A 16,810-nucleotide genomic window follows, 5' to 3' on the forward strand; every position below is an offset into this window, starting at 1 on the left:
TTTTATAAGAACATTCTCAAATTCTTTCAAGAATTAAAAATACTTTACGGTTACGACCAGGAAAGTGATGTAGTACTGTATAATAATAAAGAAATTCTAGTAGATGAAACACCCGTTTATCTCAGAAACTGGATGGAGAAGGGAATCGTTTCTATTAAAGACTTGTTGAAGGAGGATGGTAGCTATCTCTCATTCCAGGAATTTAAAGGAAAGTTTTCTTGCAAGACAAACTTCCTCCAGTATTTTCAGATTATTAGTGCCATACCTGACCGGCTACGGTCGAAAGCAAGACAAATAGAATCAGTTAATAATCAGTTTTTCACAAGTAACGATCATCTTTTTCACCTCAACGGATTTTTCACGCTCAACCTTGATAAAGCCAAATCAAGGGATTTCTATAATCTTTTAATTGCTAAAATCCACACTGGAGGTCAAGCAGGTCCTAAAAGATGGAGCGAAATACTTTCTTTGAATGATGAAAAATGGGCAAAGATATTTAAGTCAATACGAAAGCTGTGAAAAGAAACAAAACTAAAAGAATTTCAATTTAAGTTTATTCATAGAATCGTGGTGACAAAGAGAGAACTATTCAAATATGGTATTAAAACTGACGAAGAATGCTGCTTTTGTGGGGAAAAAGACTCAATCGATCACACCTTTATTCACTGTCCCTTTACGAAATCATTCATACAGAAAGTCATTCGGTGGTTTAACACAACGTACAATTCACAGTTCTCTCCAACTACGGAGGAACTTTTATTCGGAATTACCTCCAACTTAAACGAGAATAGTACCACCAGGAAATTCGACTACGTCACACTATTCATGCGTTATTATATCTATAGTTGTAAACTTAACAACAAGCCCATTGTCCTCCACGACTTTGTGAATGCAGTTCACCAAAGGGACCTAATTGAAAATACCGTCAATAACTAGCTCCTGACAAATGCGGTTAAAATATCTCAACTCTCTTTAAAAAAAAAAAACAAAATAAAATAAAAACAAAATTTAAATAATAAAAAAGTAAATAAATAAAAAACTTAGTGGTACACCTGCCAACAGTGAAACTCTCACCAAAACACTTCAAATAATACTCCTTACGTTCTTTTTCTTTTTTCACTTTTGTTATAGTTCCTCATTTAATGTATCAAAGTCTCAATGCACAAATGTAATTTAGCAGTAATAGCTTTTCAATCAACGTATTGTATTCGGATATGGTAAAGCTATCGTTTTATGTTATTCATATTGTATCATTGAACTTTATTGTAAGTAGACTAACATCTCCCTTTGGAGAGTATGGCGCAATAAAGAGATACTATTAAAAAATAAATAAATAAATAAATAAAATAAAAAAATAAAAATAAAAAAATCCTACACAGGTTTCTCCTCCATGGCCCACTCCTCCGCAGCCTGCTCTTCCTCAGCCTGGTCTTCCTTGGCCTGTTCTTCAGTAGCTTTAAACTGGGCTACAATCAAGTGCCGTTTCTTGGGCCATGATAAAAATATTTGAATGTGGTTCTATTGTAACTACATATTTGTATTCATTGAGCTAAAAAGCATGCAATGGCAAAAATAAGCGGTAAAATCTGTTGCTAAGTCAAATAAACATGCAAACACATACATTTTGTGCGTTAAAACTATAAAAATCCTGCGAAACAAAACAAAAAAAAAAAAAAAACAAAGCAAAATAAACGAAGCAAATGCATACAACCGTTCATAAAAAACGGGTCAGTTATCCTATAATACTCCTAAATGGCGATATAAACACTAGAGGGGTCCTCAGGGATACCTAAATTGGTATGGGTGAGTAGCAGATGAATTAGTTTGTTTGCCAACAAAAGGTTCAAATCAAACATGCAAACTGAAAGGCTACTCAACTATAATACTTATAATACACCTTTTGCCGTTCATTACCAGAAAATATACTTTCATTTATGCCAAAAGTTATATCAACAACGTAAATAAGTTTTTCATTAACTCCCAGAGTTATTAATGAATCTTGAACATAATCACAAAAGGATGCAGATTTATTTCTCAGAGAACGAGCGTTCAACAAGCAAAAGGTTAGATTGGAAGAACGATGATTAACTTGATTAGTGTCAGGACCAGAATTCAACTTGAAAAGAACGTGTCCTATCAGTGGACGGAATGTTGCATATGCATTAGAATAATACAAACAAGGTCTTTTAGATCTTCTGTTCACCAGAACTGGATGAACAATACGCTCGTACTTCACTAACAAAGACAACAATGCCTTTCCAAATTCCACATGGTGAATCAGTGGACCACATCTCCACAGTATGCTAATTTCAGAAGTTTCATCAAGGCACAGATATGATACTCTCTCCAAGGAGATGCTCTGAAGATGCTTTAATTTCTGCATAGACAAAATCTTTTCTACACGACACCACAATGTTCAACAAGTAATGCATGTCTTAAAAGATAATTCTTTGAATGGTCATTTTCCTTTGAAGAGTAACTCAAAAATAAAAACAAAATTGGGAAACTTAAATTATTAGTGGCTTTCATTTAGGCAGGTATCACTTTCTCTCATCGGTCATGGACTTTTATACATGTGGTGGCTCCTACAGGAACCTTTGGATTGCTTGAACTGGTTGTATTGTTTTTGATCAATTTTGCTTGTCTTTTTGTTGGCCATTCAAGCAAAGCATTCTTTCATGGCCTACATCAAAAATAACCAAGAATCTATTTTGATGTTGATGTTTTTCAAAAAAAAAATTTTCTCAGCTTCCTTTGTTTTGGGCATTCAAAGCAAACATTATCTAGGCTTATTCCCGGCTCCAGCTGTTTAATTACTCATACTTATGTTTATCCTTGAATCATCCAATTCACCTATGTTCCTTTTGCCAATCTACAGAAAGAAGAAGAATGGCATCTAACAATCTTCAGCATTTGGATGCCAACCTTAAGAAATGCTACCAGGGTGACCTTGACAGGAACATGTTACTGGGTTGTTTTAGAAAGATATGTTTTCAAATTATAGATCAGAAAACAAATTATGAAGTGCTACTTATTCTTTCCAATTTTTGCATTATATAAAATGGTAACCAATAAACTGTCTTTACTCTTTTCACTCTCAAGTTTCCTAGTTTATAACCTGAATTAGATTTTGGTAGAAATAAAATAATGTCATTTCAATTAGCTCAGTTGAGACATCGGTGAACAGGTGCTCACTATTGATCACGACATTTGACTTCCGGTAGAACAATTCTCAAACTGCCTTTGATGAATCCTAGCAGTTTGGGTGTATTGGACAACCTTCTGCTGGTTGCTGCTTTTATTCACGTTTAAAAGTGACATCTAGGAAGTTAATGGTCTGTTTGTTGGTTTCAATGGTGATCCATAGCCCATTGTGATTAAAAATGCAGCATATTTCCTTTTTGATGTTCTCTGTGTCTTGATGTGGCATTGGAAATGGCTAGTCTGTCCTCCTGGTAAGGCTTATGTTGATGTAAAGGTTTTGCAATTGGGAGAGAAGGAAATTTCTTACTAACTTACACATCTCAGCACCGTTATAGCTGCCTATTGAACTGCTGGTAGCGGAGGTGGTTTTGGTGTTGGTGATTCTACTGATGTTAGGTTTGCCTGGTATATGTACACATACATATATATGTATGTAGATAAATAACTGCAAACAGTACTGTTTCAGCCATCTGGGCCTTATCAGCGTGGTGCTGATGCTAGGTAGGCGGTGTAAGCATTAAGTTACCCTGAACGATCTCATGATTGTGGTATCATCCAAGCAAAATTGTGGTATCATTCGCAAGTGTGGTATCATTTGAAGTCAGGAAGGGATAAAGGTTTATGTTTCAAGAACTAAAACTTTTTGCCTTAGGTATATTGTCCTGAAATATCTTTGCACAAACTGCCTTATTTCCATCTAAAGAGCTCACTTTAGAGTGACCTTCAAGGGGGTATGGGAACTGCAGAAATTTATTTGGAAATTTTTAATGTAACTATAAAAGCATTGAAATATATTCAATGAAAGTAACAAACATTCAGTCTTATGCAGACCAACTTAGGAAAACTAGCAACAAATATTAGGTTATCAATTGGCTCCAAGGACTCATCTTTTAGGGTTGACCAGATGTAAAGATCACTGCCACACTTTTTCACGAACCTCACATGGGCTTCCTTTTTATTCTCTGTGATGTCAAGCACCTGCCATTTCTAGATGTACACTTTTGGAACAATGCAACTTGACAGCAGCAAAATATCCAATCCCTGGTGCATGGCCTGCTTTCGGTAAAGAAGTGATTGAACTGCTGGTAATGGAGGTGTTTAGATTTTAAACGTGAATAATGGTAACAGGTGTTTAGATTTGCCTTATTGCTTTTGAGTGTGCAATTGCTTTGGTTCCAAGGGTGTGGCACTGAGTACCTTGTCTGCAGCCTTGACAGTAGCAACTAAGGTGTCGAACATCAAGATGCAATTCTCTTCCTTTGCTTTTAAAGGAATATGATATTCATGCTCTTGGTAGGGCAGCAACCCTGTTGCTTGTTGACTTGTTTTTTGTCCAGATAAATAAACACTCTCTTGCATATGAATTTTGATCCGTCAGCTGCTACAAGGATCTTTTGTGAAATTTGTAACTTTTCTTCACAGAATTTCATCACATCCTCAGCATTGCAGATAATTTTCTTTCCAGTAACAACTGATAACAGTTTCCTTCTCAACTGCACCTAGACCATTACAGGCTGATTTTCCATGGCTTGCTTCAAAGAGATTTCAGCAAATCTTTGGCTTAATCTTCTGTGAATTATCATAGGAGGCATTCTATCCTTTATATTAACATGCACACTTACTGAACTCATGCACTTTCCCGAGGGTAGCTCCCTTCTCTCTTTCGATCATTTTGATGGCTTTACCTTCAAATAACCTCACACCACAGTTACCTCTCTGAGCATCATTTGTGATACCAATGATTGCATGCATAACAAGGAGGGCATCAGCTCCAACAACCATAGTGTAACATGCCATCATCAGGGTTTGAGCTAGGATTTGACTACTTTGGTTCAATCTGTCTCTTTAGGTTAATTTGGGAGGGAGATTTTTAATTTCAGAGGGTCACTAAATCATAGAGAAAATTCCAAAGTGAACTGTAATTTTAGACACACAATGAAATAGCAATGAGTGACGTTGTAAGGCCAAGGTTACATGGCATGCCTCTTTTCATCTTTCTCTGTGAAGGTTGTGACTCTCCTTCAATCAGTAGCTGATCATGACCACTAAACAAAAAAATGACTATTTATAAAAGAACAATACTAACAACTTTGTTAATAATAATAATAATGATAATAATAATAATAATAATAATAATAATATTTCTATTTCCCCTACAAAATGGATCAGCTAGTGTTGTAGTAAAAGCTGGTATCAACCCATGTGTAGCTATAATAAAATGCTCTCAATGACTTCTATCTTTATAAATAATTCTAAAAAACTAATTATAAAACCTTAAAATATAACCCTAAAATCTAAAAATCTAAAATATCAGCAACTAGAAATAAATAAACCATAAGACCTAGTTTAGCAAGCAACAATGACATTTAATATCTAAATCTCTAAAATAACTATTAAACTCAGTCTTAAACCTCTTCAAAGAGGTCATATCTCTAGTTTACTTAGGAAAACTATTCCAATCTGCTGCTGCTGAATACTGAAAAGTTGTTGGGCCAGTTTTCGTTTTGACCTTATCAACATCTTGTGGAACATCCATGTTAAATTAAGAAATAGCTGCATGAAATTCGAAGATACCAATGCTAAACCTTCTTTCATTCACAGGAATAGTTGTCCATTGGAAACAAATCAGTGAATTCTGTTCTCACACTATGTAACACTCAAACATATAAAGGAGACATTTTTTGGTAGATAGATTTATTTGTTATAAACCTGAATACATTTTTATGAAACCAGTGTAAAGCTGCTTTGAATAAACAGTCAGCAGGGTAAAGCTTTCTTGTATTTTGCCTTTCACTGGTCAAGAAACGACAGGTGACACCTCTTTTATGATTTTAATAAAGTACAAATTCTCCGACATGAAAAAAGGAGTTGTGTATTAGTTTTGTGTAGCCCACCAAAAGGCCATAACTAGTTTATTCATTACAATAAATTCAAACAATTTAAATAATAATAAATAAACACCTTACAACGTGCTTGTCTGGCCCGTCAAAACTTTTTTTTTTTCTCATGAAATATTTATTATAACTGTTGGCAATCTGAAATTGAATTTTGAATTTCACAAACAGTTTAAAAAAAATCCTTTCCCTGAAAATATTTTATCCAGTACAAGTTTATGCTTTATTAAAAACACTTTTATGAGTTGCTACTGCAGGCTATAATTTATTCATCACTAGTTCAACTTCATATGCAGATGGTTATCTCCTGGCCATCTGTCATTCGCCCAAACCTTGTTTTACATGAAACATTTTCAGAGTTGACGAAATATGCAAAAACTTAATAAAATCGCTTGGGTTCTTCTTTGCTTTCACTAATGAAAAAAGTTCTGTAATCTTGAGAGAACAAAAAATGGCAGCTAATATTTGCAACATGACTGATTGACAAAAAATGTTTGTTTTGTTTTTCCTGTGCATTAATCTCGCATCTCATTAATGGCAACTAATACTATTAAAATTATTATGTAATTATTAAATAAAACCTGTTTCATAAATTATTTGAACAGGCCACTTGTTAGAATTAAACTTAAATGTGGTTTTTTTGGACCAGCCTTTGCCAATGTAAAGGGCATTACTGTGCAAGAATTAAGGGTACATACAGCTGTTTTGACAAAGGTTGTCCAAAGAAAGCATTAAAGTGTACGTGACAATGCCAAAAGGTAGTCTGGGAAACATCCAATAAATTTCAATAAAATCTCAGAAAATGCCTCAACCATACAGCAAAGACTTGAGATGGCAGGTAATATGGATGATAGAGTTTTTAAGATACAGCATTGACGAGGTAGCAGCTGCTTTGTTGTCACCAAAAACCATTCTTTTCTACGTATCAAAATTCCTAAATTCTGGTGAAGTGAAAGCAGAGACTTTGGGACAACTGTTAAATAGTTTTCTTATGCATCCACATGTGGAGTTTGTAATAATGCAAGCAGTACTTGACCACTTGGAAAAAACCCTCTCAGAAATTGCACAGAATATCTATGAACAGACAGGGTCAGAGCATGCTCTTTCGAGCATATTGCTATTTTTGAAACAACCATTTTGGCCGAGAAAGGGTTTGTCAAATATTTCTTGTCAGTGCTACGTTTTGATTTTTCCCTGCTTATGTAAATTTAAGAAAAAACGTGTTTGATGATTATTATTATTATCGTTATAATCACTCATTTTAAAGAAGACAACAATTACCCTACAAAGATCTGAAGCAGACAGAGTACTTTTTAGGTCTGATGTTTGTCTCCTGGATCCTGAGATGTTGATGTTCTTGGATGAAAGGGGATTTGTATGTGTTTGTTGTGTAACACAACATTTCTTTCTCTTTTTTACTATTATTTAGCCCTAATCATTTAGTAGTATCACTTTGTTTTTGTTTTTTTAAATTTTATTTTATCAGGACAAAAGACTTAAACGTACAAATGGTTATAGCCTGGTCAGTTAAAAAAAATGAGGTGAAACGCATTGCGCAGAACTGGGGACCACGCATAACCGCCATTCCCATTCTTTGTACAGAAAGAATGATTGATCTTGACCTTTATCAGGGGAACGTCAATGGAGCAACAATTGATGATGGATGTGGATGAAAAGCTATGCCCCAACTTGCTTCCATTTAATGGAATCAATCTGCGATCAGTGGTCATAATGGGTACAAGAGAATCTTTGGCAATATTAGGACTTTGATCAAATTGTAAAATAATTGTTTCCACCCTTGTCCAAATTCTCTGTTAAAAAAAACACTGTAAATAGCCTGCCTCCATAAATTCATTTCTTCCTTTCTTATTTGTCTTTTAGATAAGGCAGCTATCCACCACACGCAAGCAGCGATTGACACAATGAATGCAACAGGAGCGATTGTTCTTTTTCTTCTGCCCTACAGTTCTGATTTCATGCCATGTGAAGAACTTTTTGCACAAGTAAAGAGCTTGATCCGGGAAAACGATGTAGCCTAGCAATTTTGCATGTGTGCAAAGTGTTTCTTCAAGGCACATATGAAGAAATCAAAAACTACATTCAAAATGCAGAGTATTTTTAATGACTTTTTTGCAACAGTTACTATTCATGTAAATCATGAATTTGGCTTCAATCATAAAGAGCTTAGTTCTGTCAACAGCTTTTCCTTTTGTGAGGAAAATTTGTCTTCGTAAAGAACACCATCGTCTTTCAAACTCTTGAGGTCCATCAGCTGCTGAAGGATGGCGCAATGGATACGTGTCTAAACCAAAAATAAATCAGCTGATTAATTAATCAATTAATTTGCCTCAGCTGACTGGAAGTGATCTGCGGGATCATAACTTGAATTCTGGAAGCTTGTGTTTTTTTCGCAGTCTCGACAAGCAAGCGTCATAGCTACTCTCTCTTTTTTCGTCACCATCTTCACTTTCCCTCAGTGCAGTATTGCAGTTGAGTTTAGCTAATTTTAGAAAACGATAATGACAGTGGATAAAAAAAACCTGCATGTTGAGCTTCAAGTGCGGCAGAATGTGGCTGGTTTTATAGAGTTTGTAAACAATACCTTTCCTCTTTTTTCCTGAAGGAAACTGTTCTTTGTCAAGGATAACACCTCAGCAAGCTGGATCTCTGATGATATGGGGAATTGCGGGAGCGATTTCCCCTGTGCAGTTGTCAAGGAGGTATTGCTTTGAGGTGTACACATTTTCACGTAAGGGCATGCCCTTTACTGAATAGGTGCCGTGCCTACTCTTGTTTGTTTCTTTTAACACACGCAGACAGATATTCATAGTCCCGCCTTCCATTGCGCTGAAAACTCGTGAACTTGATGATGACACAGTGACCTACCATAACCCATAATGCCTTTCAGTATTGTCGCATAAGCCTCAATACTTTTATCGGACAACCTTTCTCGAAACAGCTCTATATGAAATGCTAACAACATATCGTCATGCACGCAGTGCATTAATTATAGGGTGTCTTTTTTGGAATACCTCTGCTCTATGAGTTACCTTTCCAATATAGCTCAAACAATCTCTCTAAGCAACTTTCATGGATAGATAATACTTTTTGGGGAAGAAGTCAAGTTGTTTTGGTGAAATGTTCAGACATTGTGTCCAATCACAATGTGAAATTGACCAGACATATTCAAAATGTGGTCAGAGAATGTCAGATGACCGACTTTTTTTTCCAGCTCTGCATCTATTTTACTGTGTTTGATGACATTGTTTATCTTAGTGATGATATTTCCCATTGAGGATTTCAGTGTCATATTTCTCTGGTCCATTGACTATATGCAATGTTCTGTTCCCTTTGGAGGACATCACTATCTCCCCTGTTTGAAGTAATGAGAAAGACAAAATCATAAAGATGCCAGGAAATTAAAGCTGAAAATTTGGCGAACTTTCATTTTGACAGCGTGTGATCTGCGGTTTTGTTTTAATAAATTCACAATAGTGGACCAAAGTCAGGCCACTGATGGGGAACTAATTATTGCAATAAGAGATGCATTGAAGTGCAAGAAACTACAGTTTAAAAAATCCCTGATGGGATAATAGCAAGAAAATTACATTGCCACAGAGCTTAAGACAGGATGGCCTATCTGTAGGGCAACCAGATGCTATTCAGTCATATCAATTATATTTACTGAAATGTTAGTTTTGGTGTCATTAGAGTACAGCCTTGCATCATCTAATACTATAAATAATGTATGTCAAGCCTACAATATGCAGCATTCATTTGGAATATTTTTTACATTCTTGTGTTACTTGCCATCATGTACAGATTTCTGGATCTCCTGCTTGATGCCCACAGATAGAGAAATGTTCATTGTTCATTGTGTGCATGCACAAAGTACTTATGGAATGTGCAGTCTTAGAGGAGACTCAACTGGTGGAGAAGGGCTCGCAGACAGTCATTGAATAATGATTTGTTCATCTGCTCCATGTGTTGTGGTATTGTGGGGCAATGTCACCCTTAAACCATGTGCTCCTGATGGAACCAGCACAGTTCTTGTTCTGTACACACTGTGGTGAAATCTACCTGTGTAATACACACAGACCCTAAATTACACTACTTACACTCCACAGTAGTTCGTACAAAGTGTTTGTTATCATATCTAATATTTAAATAAATTTTGGAACACTATTGCTTGAAATAGAAATTAACAACAAATATTATTTATCAAGAATACAGTATATTTTCAGAACAGTCTCAGCTCGAAAAAGATTGGGCAGATATTTGGTGTATTAAGGATGGGATGGACAGTTTCAAATGAAGGCAGAAAACATATCAGTCCAAGGCTAAGCTATTCAAAAAATAATCCAAAAAGCAGACTGGAACATAGCTGAAATATGCTTGAGTATTTTTTAAACCAATGAAAAAAGTAATCTGCAGTGCCTAAATGTTTAAAAGACCTGGATAGACCTTTGGTTACATAAATTTTTGTACTAAAATAGTTTAACCTCCCCCTTTATTCTTGTGGTCAACCCCTAAGTATCTGATACATCAAAGACTGTGCAATTGTTACCTCATGTCACCCCCTTTAAGTTGGTAATCATATGTGGCATCTAAACCTAACTGATAACATTCACGATTAAAGAAACTCCTGGAACACACAAAGCTGGTGCCTTTCCACATTTTACCTCACATAAAAATTGAACTGCTAACTACAGATCAAGTAATTTAAAGGTAAAATAATCAGGATTTTTCTGTCAATTTAGAGCCAGTCAAAGGTGCACATTCAGTAAATAACCTACTCTCAAATGTTACACCTAATACCTCTTCAAACTTACTTTTGGGTGTGAAAGCCGTCCTTTGGGTAAAAAGGAAGGAGCTTTTCTTCTATTAATATATATTACACTGAACTCTGTATTCCTTTACAACCACTGTACAGTGCAGCTCAATAGATTTAGCAGAGACCTTTCCCAATCTTTGCTGTTCTGCCTTGGCCACTCTTTTGTATCTCTCAGTATCTATTATGTGTAATTCAGAAATGCAAAATAATCCCTTAAAGTATTGCCAGGGATGCTAGATCGCCTCATGGCTTGTGTTAGTGAGCATCATTTCTTGACCTTAATGTCCAGACCTGCCTGATATCTGGGATGGATCCCATGCATATTGGATCCTGTAATTAATTCTGAGGAATATCATCTTACAATCATACAACCAAGAAATAAATAGGGGTGATGCTTATTATATTCAATTGGTGGAAAAGCAGTTTAATTTTTGAAATACAAGTAACTTAAATGCATAGGCAGTGTGGTGAGAGTTATCCTATTGTTTGTTTCACCACTGTAGTAAACAAAAAGTTTTCACTCATTTTTGAAATGGTTGCAAAAATAGATGATACAGTCCCTTCAAATACCTGCAGCCATTTTATTTGATCAAAACAAAAGGGCAGTAGATAATATCAAATCGATCATGGAGGAGGGGTGGAATGGTAGTTTTGTGACTTTGTAATTGGCCATTTTCATGGTGTTAGATTTTGTGATTAAGGGGTGGGAAGCAAGTTGGCAATTGCTCGTGTACCCTGACAAAATGCTGCCAGTTGACCTGTTGCTAAGAACGACATAACCATTTTATAATTTTGTGTGCTAGCATAGAAACCTGGTACAACCTTTAAACTCTAATTGTTTCATTTAACTGGATATCAAAGCTGTGCATTCAGTAAATAACCTACATGATTAAGTATGAGGTGATAGGAGAGTGTTGCCCACCGCAGCTGTAATGTACTTTGCTAGCTTTCACTCAAAATTTCAGGAGTATGAACATAGTTAATAGAGGGGAATGGTTTTAGGGCTGGCAAACATCAAAGGAGTAAACAAAGATTTCAAGACTTTTGTTGGAAGGTCCATGACCTCTCTGTACCTGAATATTTTCCTTGCCTGTGTAAATCTTACCATTTAACACATGGTCACATTTAGATTCAGCTAGGGTGAAGGTTTTATTCCAAATCTCCCTGGCTCGATTGGGATAAGTTGTCTGAAGTGTAATTTCCCTTTAAACTTGATCAGTGTTTCATTGGTAGCAAAAGTTGCCTATCAGGCAAATACACCTCCTGAAACCTGGCAATAACTAAGTTCAAGAAAAGCTGAATTTTGTACTCGTCTGAGTCAGGTGAGGGAGGAATGTTATTTTCAGCAAAGTGTAGGTACCACCAAATTTGTAGAAATGTAGTGCAAACATTGCAGAAGCAAAGAAAGGAGAGCTTATAACAGGATTGGTACTCAATTAAACTGTAATTCTTGCGTTAGTCACCAATTCCATACTGAAATAATGATTAAGCCAAGCTTCCATGTCATGAACAGTAATTGGGTACTATACAGAAATTTCTACTGGTCCCCTCTTCTGTTCAGCATATAAAGTTTGTCTGATCATCCCATTGTTCTCTGCAGTGTTGTCATATATGTCTCCTTTTGATGATGGTACTCTGGGAGTGTTCAAGTTGGAATAGGAGTCTGACTTGCTCTTTTGACTAGGGGTGAAGGAAAGAAGATGGAACCATACACAGGGTTAATTGCAATTGACCTGAAATGGTAATTTGTGAAGAAAGTTGCTGGGCTGTACAGGCACAGACAGCCATAATCAACAGTACAACACTGTAGACATCAGATCACGTCTGAAGGGGGTATTGAAATGCACAGTTGGATCCACGTTTGTGCTCCTGCTCAGTAGTAACCTTACTTGAAGTGTGACATACTTAAACGGAGTAGTTGGATAAACTTTCATAAGTGTGCTTGATGAACTGCTCTAATCTAGGTAAGAGGAGGACTGGTATGCTCTAAGCCAGTGAGTCACATATGTTATTTTCTTTTTTCCTTATCAACATGGCACATTGTTCCTAGACAACCTCACCCGGATCCCATTGCAATGAATACACTGTCACTTGAATCCTTACCCACATTAACACCAAAGAATAAACTTGTTGGCTTTGACTGACCATCTGGAAGAGAGTGAGCTACTAATGCCTCTACGTTCAATGTGTGATCGATGTTAACAGAAAGAGTTTTTTAATGTGAAATATCTGGATTGTCAGGCAACCAATGTACATGATCAGATGAGATCCATGGATCACAACAAAGCTTTACCATTTCATCTGGTGACATTTGAAGACCATCGATCTGCTTATCAAATTTTCCTTTGTAAAGAAGATTTTGGAACTTTTTGATAGAATAAGTGCCAGGGTGGCTTATCACAGAAAGGGGGGGGGAGGGTAGGTCAATGCAAACCACTTGAGTTTCTTCTCGACTGCTCTTGTAATATCTATATTTAATTTTTCTCAGTAAAGAAGATTTCAAAACTTATTTCATGGAATTAGTGGCAGAATGGCCTATCACAGATAGGGGGTGAGGGTAGGCTGATGCAAAGTAGTTGAGTTCTTTCTTAACTGCTCTGGTTTATTGCCTTGGTAATCTGAAGAATGTCTTCAATTCCATGGTGATCAAAACAGCCCAAATACAGTTTTGTGCAAAAGTAATGCAAATGGAATTTGGCAAATTTTGTTATTTGTTCTAGCAATCTTTCATTGAAAGTTTGAACGAAAATTCTATCGAAAGTTTGAGGCCTGTTAAGCAACATTTTATTTGAACAAAAAACACCTTTTTGTTGAATTTTTGCCACAAAGTGAAAAATTCGTGGCATAATGTCTCTTCGATTATTAGTGTTCGAAATTTTGCTTTGAACTGACAATAGCCTTCTGTGAGGGGTCAAGTTTTTTTTACCATTCATGTAAGCAACAGAAAATATTTTTAAACATATTTCCAACCTTTGTCAGTCACCACCACAGAGACAATCAATGTTTGAGACCAAACACAGTAGACTAAAGGACTAAACACCAAAAAGTCATCACATCAGATTCTGGTCTCGCTCTGTGGATGACAATGAAGATTGGATAAATTGTCTTAAGCATCTTACAGTAATTCTGACTATGATACATGTACTAGGCTGAAATTATCTCCCAGACAAATCCAGATATTTTTTTCATCAACTTCAGTTTCCTGATGTTTAATCAAGGGTAAACCATCATATCTGGTTCAGTGTTTAATCAGTTTACAACGACAAAAGTAAATTGAGATGAATAGCAATTGCAACCAAGAGACATGTATGTGGTGGAAATAAACTCTCAAATGATTGGAATAGTTTTTAACATTAACTTTGGTACTTAGCTTTTTAACCAGACAGAGCATTGTCAATCAAGAAATACGTTCCTTGTTTATTTGTTCTCAATCCCTGTGCAAATAGACAGCACCCATATCGCTTATTGCTTTCCAGATATCACAACACCCATGTTTGTTTGGAAATGTTTATTCTTCACAATTAATGTTTATTAAAAAAAACACTAGCTTCAGAGTGTGTAAAGTATTTTAGCATTTAAGCATTTTTCCAGTAGTACTGGAAAAGGTCGCTGGTAACCCATCGCATAGAGTACTAAAGTGTGACATCACGCTTCCATGGCAACCAAATGTTCTGTTCTAAACAAAGTGTGTCAAGCATAGCATTACAAGCGCGGCTTTCGACTCCTTTCCTTGTTTATTCGTTCTCAATCCCTGTGCAAATAGACAGCACCCATATTGCTTATTGCTTTCCAGATATCACAACACCCATGTTTGTTTGGAAATGTTTATTCTTCACAATTAATGTTTATTAAAAAACACACTAGCTTCAGAGTGTGTAAAGTATTTTAGCGTTTAAGCATTTTTCCAGTAGTACTGGAAAAGCTCACTGGTAACCCATCGCATAGAGTACTAAAGTGTGACGTCACGCTTCCATGGCAACCAAATTTTCTGTTCTAAACAAAGTGTGTCAAGCGTAGCATTACAAGCGAGGCTTTCGACTCCTTTTCAGTTTTTCTGCCTTTATTTTCATGGCTTCCTTTATTGAGTGGACTGTAAGTTTTTTGTGTAACTTTTGATGACGTAGACGAAAATTTATTCGTTTGAAAGAAGATCTTAATCGTCAACTGAGCAGACAGAGAGCCGAAGTTAGAGGTGAAAGATCAACTGCTTTCTCAAAAGAGAAAAAATATTATTACCCTTGGCAGTTTGATGAGGAGGAGTTTTATTTTGTATTAGTTCATTTTGGTGGGCGACATTGTTGCTGATTTAGAATAAACAATATTAAAGCACTCGTTTGTAATAGCTTTAGATGTCGCACAGTGCTACTCTAAAATTACTAACTAGTACTACTTAGTGAACTTATTTTGTTTATATAAACTTACAGAAGAAAAGACAGGGAACCAGGGAATCACTCCAGAATATGTAGTTGTCACTTCAGAGATGGGAAAAAGAGTGCTGGCCCAGAAATTTACACACGTAATGCTGACAAGTTGTTTCTATCAGAAAGATTACCTTGAAAAAGGAAAAAACAGAGCACTACACAGAGCACTAGTGTGCATGACATGGTGCAGGCCATTCGGGCCAAAGAAGAGGAGGCACTTCCTTTGCAAGAAAAACCTTCAATAAGCGAGATTATTCTTGAAGCCGAACTTGATCTTGCAAAGAGGGAACTTGAGCAGCAGAGAGAAGCTGCACAGTACCAGAGAACACATTATTCTACATCAACTCTTACCACAGATGTTCTTCGTATGGAAACTGGACTACCAACAAAAGAGGTTTTCCAGATTGTAGTAAATTATGCCTCTAGATTTAAAGATTCTTTGTCATACTATGCAGGTTGGAGGGTGGAGTCAATAATTTTTGAAGATCAAATTTTAATCACCCTCATGAAACTGAGACAAAACTATACTAATCTCCACATAGCTCAGTTATTCTCTTGTAGTGTTGTTACCATTTCAAATGTAGTTACAACATTTGTTCATGTTTTACACAATATCTTATTTGATGATTTGATGACCACTATCCCTTCTAGGTAGAAAAACAAATTATGCTCTCCTTCATCATTTTCAATGTTTACTAGCTGTAGAATAGTTATTGACTGTACAGACATTGAAATTGTAGCACCCAGTCTTATGAGTCAACAGAATGCAACATATTCAAACTACCAAGGCATGAATTCTTTTAAAGTTATAGTTGGGGTGGCACCCAATGCAGTTATAACATATGTAAGCAAACTGTATCCAGGATCAATTTCAGATAAGGAAATTGTCAAACAGTCTGGTCTAATGAACCATATGGCAAGTGGTGACCTGATCTTTGCAGACAAGGGGTTCTTAATTCAAGACATTGTCCCAGAGGGTGTTTCTGTGAACATTCCTCCCTTCTTACAGAATGGAAAATTCACTTCCAGTGAGATCAGGGCTACTACAAACATTGCAAAATGCAGAATTCACATCGAAAGGGCTAATGCACGGCTGAAGGATTTTAAGATACTAAACTTTGTACCCCCTACTTAAGATGTGCTGCCCTTGTAAATCTTCAGTTTCCACTGATAAAGGAAGGATGTGAAGGTGCAGAATTTGAGTAAAGATGTGCATGTAATGGAGAAATTGAGAGAGTATTTAATTAATATGTATTAGCTTTGATGCTTAGGGGACTAAGACAATCAATTAACCTTGATGTATTGTTTTTGTTGTTTTCTTTAAGCTTGAGAATCAACTTTAAATTCCAACATGTCAGAGTTAGCCCATCTATTTGGCCTTTATGTTTAGAAAATAAGGGTGCATTTTCTATTTTTGTAATGTATAGTATGTTATAAAAATAATAGAGCATTTGTCT

General features: G+C 36.0%; 2 pseudogenes; both read left to right on the forward strand.

Annotated features, from left to right (window-relative positions):
* Positions 1 to 7,443: 7,443 nt before the first annotated feature.
* On the forward strand, positions 7,444 to 10,061 carry LOC131773321 (uncharacterized; annotated as a pseudogene).
* Positions 10,062 to 12,543: 2,482 nt separating this feature from the next.
* On the forward strand, positions 12,544 to 16,559 carry LOC131769212 (uncharacterized; annotated as a pseudogene).
* The last annotated feature ends 251 nt before the right edge of the window (positions 16,560 to 16,810 follow it).

Source organism: Pocillopora verrucosa, chromosome 3 (assembly GCF_036669915.1).
Source record: "Pocillopora verrucosa isolate sample1 chromosome 3, ASM3666991v2, whole genome shotgun sequence".
Classification (NCBI taxonomy): Eukaryota; Metazoa; Cnidaria; class Anthozoa; order Scleractinia; family Pocilloporidae; genus Pocillopora; species Pocillopora verrucosa.